The 4,723-nt window shown below is 41.4% G+C and overlaps 1 protein-coding gene across 17 annotated transcripts in view; it reads right to left on the reverse strand.

Moving 5' to 3' along the window:
* The window catches only part of LOC102314107 (neuronal cell adhesion molecule), a 75,992-nt gene extending 71,269 nt beyond the window's left edge, over nt 1-4,723 (reverse strand). For 7 of the 17 annotated variants that reach the window (XM_042227628.1, XM_042227633.1, XM_042227631.1 and 4 more), the window contains exon 1: nt 4,488-4,722. The gene's annotated coding sequence lies outside the window, so the exon portion shown is untranslated. Of the gene's footprint in view, nt 1-4,482 lie in introns of all 17 variants that reach the window. The other 10 variants (XM_042227635.1, XM_005939748.2, XM_042227637.1 and 7 more) reach the window with 4 other exon arrangements.

The following is a 4,723-nucleotide window of genomic DNA, read 5'->3' on the forward strand; positions in this document are numbered from 1 at the left end:
ATGTAATTTATAATTTATATATTCTGTATTCAGTTATGAAGGCTCTAATTGTTGCTTGCGAGCTGCAGTTTAGATGCTTGTATGCGCCCGGGGCTGTTGATGGGACTGTATGCAATAATGGGCGTAGCTGCGGGAAGTATATTGTTTTGTTTTGTTTTTTTGTTGATGAGTGAGTATAGGGGTGGGATTTAATAAGTTTTCTTCGTCCCACTCCTTTTTCAGGCAATTTTTGTTTTTTGTTTTGTGCATTTTATGTTCAATATAGGTATTTGTTGTGCCTGGAAATGAACAAATAAATGAATGAATGAAAATGAATTTGGAGTTGTGGTTGCTCGTTTTCCTTTTGTTTGCTTTGTTCATTTGTCTCTTTTAATTCTATTTTTTTTTATACTTTTTCAACATGTTCAAAATAAAGATTCAATCAATCAATAATGCCTCTTTTTTGTTGTTTCCAGAGCTTAATCCAACATAATTATTAACATACAGCTCGCTTTTTTTTTTATCCAAACCATAGCCAATGGTATTTAGTTTATTTCAAAAGATGACTAAATAATAATTCCTCACATTTGAAAAGCTTGAATTTACGCAAAAACAAACACGCTTAAAGGATGCTCATTTTTTTCTGTCATATACTGTTGCAAAGGCAGATGGCCAGTATGTGCCAAGTAATCCCTACTTGCCAAAAGCTCAGGCTTTAGACTGCTCTGTTTCAGATATTAGTGTGAGAAAACCTTAACACGTGCAAAGCTTGAATCAAAGCATTTTTATAATTTTACTTTTATTAAAATTATTAGAAACATGTCCAAACAGCTGATGATGAATTTTCTGTCTGTGCACCAATCGATCAAATCATCAGACCCTTGTGTCAGCTATTTAATGTGCTGTTACAAGCAATGAAAGGAATCAACTACTGGTTCCAGTTAAAACCCGGAACCAATCCATTATGAGTTAAATGCGTGAAAGCTTTTGCACACCAAAGTCACATCCAAGTCTGTTTTTGTACAGTAATTAGAGTCAGGTCCAGGTATTTGAATTGATGATACAAACCTGTGCAAGCTTACTTTTTTTCCTCACATGTAAATCCAATCAGTAAACAACATGGGGATCAATAAAAAAAAATCTGACCTATAGGAAAACTCAGCAGTGGCACTGGTGTTAATAAATTCTTGTCAATATCCATAACAGCAAGAAGTAAAAGGAGAAGCCGAAACCAAGACATCTATCTAATCGAGGTTCACTTTGTACTTTTTACTTACTTTGTTTACCCATTTTTCTTAGTCATCTGTTGCCATTTACTCCCGATAATAAAATACAAGTCTACGGTGTAAACACCAACAGTTGCAGCTGTGTGGAGGGATTCACAGGAATGTGTCAATTCCCATTAGAGCTGCTGCTTAACTGACTGTGAAACTCTAATTGTACCCACCAGCTTGCAACCAAGCAGGCCCGACTCACAGAGAGAGACAGAGAGAGAAGGAAAGTAAAACATGGGCACATGTAATGAACATGTATGAATGCCTTTCTTTGCTTCTGCATACATTTGTCCAAATTACAAACAGTGAAAGTGATCAGGCAGCTGTGAAGCAGGCAGAGCACCGTTCCCTCTGTGGTGTGATAATGAGGCACTCATCAGTCCCAAAATGAGACGAACATGCCTATGACAAGGAGGTCCAAATGATGTCAGTGTGCTGCGCTGCTGTGCGTGATAGCTCCACTGGGATGAAACACCCAGACCGCAGTGACACTAATGGGTAGGCATGGGCCTCCATCATTCCCCAGGGAATTTAGCCTCATCACAGCCGAGCAGCACGGCGTTTCTATTCACAATGGCTGCTGGATCCTCTTCACTCGGGACACGAGAACACGTGTCGCCAGAACTCACTCAATCATTCAGTCAATCAGCTGGAGTGACTTATGATGGTAAATTATTGATTAGTGCGTGTGCACTTTTGCATGAAAAAGAAATTATTGCAGGGGGTATTTATGGTTGGTTTCAGCGCCTCAGTCATAATTTCTACAGGAACTGGAATCAATATCAAGATATTTGCTGAGATCTGGGTATATATATATATATATATATATATATATATAATGTGTGTGTGTGTATAGCATGTGCAGATACCAGATTTTAGGTAAAAACTGAAATAGATGAATTGCCAATTAATTTATTATTGTATTCCTCAATTAATCAGTGAACTCTTTTTTTTTTTAAACAAATGTCAAAGAAACTTGAGATGTTTTCTTGTTCCTTCATATTTTCAGCGCTCAGACCGAGGTCTAAAATATCTTCTGTTCACCATCATATAGCATAAAATATTTCATTTGAGAAACTGCACCCAGAAAATTGTTGTTAATGTTGTAAGCTCTAAAGTTGCTAAGCATGCTATATTTGTATCAAATATCAACTCACTGATGGATTACTGAATCATTTACTCCTGGTTCTAATGCCTAGATTCATGCTCGGTTGGCCTTAATTGTTGTAATGCCTTCATATTCCCATTTCCAGATTTTAGCACTTAGTTAATTCAGAACATACAAACTATGAAATGTCACATAAATGATTGTCAAGACTTAGAAAAAAGAGACACTTCTGATTAACCAGAAGCGATCTTTACACTGACAGGTCCCTCTTTCTAAACGTCTACTGAGACTAGCCATCTCCCACCCTGACTTCAGCTTCACTTTGCCGGAATCGTGTTATTGTTTCATCTCGAAATACGTGCTGCTTCCCTAAACAAGCATTACTCTGACATGACTCAAATGTACCCTTGATGAAATGGCAGTCTCTCAGGTTCAGACCAGTTCCTGAAAGAAATTATGTCATCATTACAACAAGTGACACAGAACAAATCTTCCTTTCTATGAGGCACTTTGTTCTGGCCTGTGAATGTCCACGGACGGCTGCTTAGAGAAGGCGCGTTGATCACTTCTCACAGAATAGCCTGCGTTTTTCTGCAGCCCACAGAGAGAAATTGGTGGCATTTTCCCTCCAACACCCAAGCTTTTCCCATAGCCCCCGGAGCAAAGTTTCCCGTCGCTGGTTTTAGGTCAGCGTGCAGTGTGACTGACTGGTGCTCTCACAATAACTCTGGCCAACGTGTGTCATGATAATCCCTTAGTTATGCAAATCTCCCCGTCTAGAGTCATTTGTGATGAGTTTGAAAGTAAAGAAGGCAGCACAATGTAGGTCGCTATCTTGTCCCGATTTCTCCACATTTGTCAAATGAGGCTGAAATGTCATGTTAGCAGCACTCCAGTAGCTGTGGATTAAAGCCTCTCTGAGCTCAAACTACAACCTGATCAAGAGACTACCACAAAGCACACTAACTGTCTGGGACGTACATTTTTGCCGCCAGTTTTATGAATTAATGTAAACTAGACATAAGGCAAGGATAGAGGGATATTGTTATCGTCTTAACCAGATTAACTATAGTCTGCTTGGAGTGAATAAACATTACTAGAAAGTGTGTCAGGCTTTTCAGAGCAGTAAGCGCAAGGCAAGAGCTTCAGACAATAACACAGGGGTCATTAGCATTGCATTAATTTGGCCAACTGAGCAGGCAGCGAAAGTGTGCAGTCAAGGCATGTGTGTCTGGGTGTATGTATGAGTGAGAGTGTCTGGGGATGAGCAGAGGAGGGGATGAGGAGGAGGAGGGGTGTTGTTGCATGATGGTGAGTTCCCCCTTTACTGAAGCTTTGACCAAGGGGCAGACAGACGGGGGAGGAGGAGGTGGAGTGGGAAGACAGGATTGTGTGAAAATATGTTTGGGGTTTTTTCCAGCAAATGAATTGTTTTGACTGGTGGAAAAATGGTGTGAGATGAATTCTGTGAAATCTCAGGGGGGGCCCTATCATAATCAGATTCAGTCCCATGAAGGGAAATTAGACTCAGCAAAGTGACTGGTCAGTCAAAACAACACAGAGTTGTGACATGAATATGAGGGGAATCAAACATGTGGGAAGCAAATCAGCTTATGGGGGATTGTGCGTGTATCCAGACAGCGATTTCATCAACACAGGACAATAAAAAGCAGCTGTCAAGTACAGTAGAGCTGTCTATCTATCTGTGGGAATATCCACTATATCTACACCATGTGATATGTGATGATCGAAGCAAAAAAGATCAAGTCCAAAGACAATATTCGCAAATAAGTGCCAATGATTTGTTTTTTGTGTTTTTCCCCTCAGCATCTTTAACGCGTCACGGTACGTGTCAACCCTTTGATTTGACAGTCGTTCACCGGAATATGTCCCACACCTTTTCGCTCTCTCTGACGATCACCTAACACGTAAAATATCACCCAGAACAGCGCGGCGTGTTATTTAAAATAAACCACTCCTGCACACTCCCACCCCCCCGAGAAGGAGCTAAAAGAGGGGCAGTTTTTATATCGGCATCCTTCCAACGTGCCACAAAACTCCTGTCAGTGAACTGTAAGCCACACGACACGTGCTTATTATGAATGGTCTAATTTAGCTCACCTTACCTCCTCCCTGGGCGGTGAGAAACACAAAACCCCTTCTGTGTCTTCAGCCTCCCGCGACAGAGCGAAGCCGTGAGCTGCGGTTATTCACGTGGAGTCCCCGCTCAGAGCGCCGAACCTCTTGCACTTGCCTCCGATGCCTCTCTCAGCCACCGGTCCTCTCCTCTCTCTCTCCCACCAGTTCACCGACATACAAACACACACACAGGCGGGGGCGCGCAGCAGCACCCGGAGGCGTG

The sequence above is a fragment of the Haplochromis burtoni genome, unplaced genomic scaffold (genome assembly GCF_018398535.1).
Source record: "Haplochromis burtoni strain Fernald_Lab_line unplaced genomic scaffold, NCSU_Asbu1 Contig_272, whole genome shotgun sequence".
Lineage (NCBI taxonomy): Eukaryota > Metazoa > Chordata > Actinopteri > Cichliformes > Cichlidae > Haplochromis > Haplochromis burtoni.